Below are 396 nucleotides of genomic sequence, written 5' to 3'. Positions count from 1 at the left end.
AGGATTTACCCCAAACGTTAAGGACAAAAACGATGCTTTACTCAAAACAAATTTACCTATTAACCTCTCATTCTTCAGAGCTGTTATTTTATTTTATTTTTTTTTTCTGATCATTAGCTTTTTTATTAAAGTATTTGGTACTTTTATCCCTGAAATTAATGCGATCTTATTATTTTTAATATTACTTAGGTATGTGTATCACAAGATTGCCAGGCAAAGGTATGTAGTTTGTTAATTCACTATTATGGGACAAGAAATTAGAACCTCTGATTTTTTGTTGGCTAAACGGTAATGTGCAAAAAATTGCACACTGATTTGCATTATTTAATTTCTTTAAAAAAATATATAAATTAGACTCTTTGATTTACATTTTTGAAAATTAAAGAATTCATAACA

The sequence above is a fragment of the Arachis ipaensis genome, chromosome B08, assembly GCF_000816755.2.
Source record: "Arachis ipaensis cultivar K30076 chromosome B08, Araip1.1, whole genome shotgun sequence".
Taxonomy (NCBI): Eukaryota; Viridiplantae; Streptophyta; class Magnoliopsida; order Fabales; family Fabaceae; genus Arachis; species Arachis ipaensis.
Note: the sequence above shows the minus strand (reverse complement) of the source record.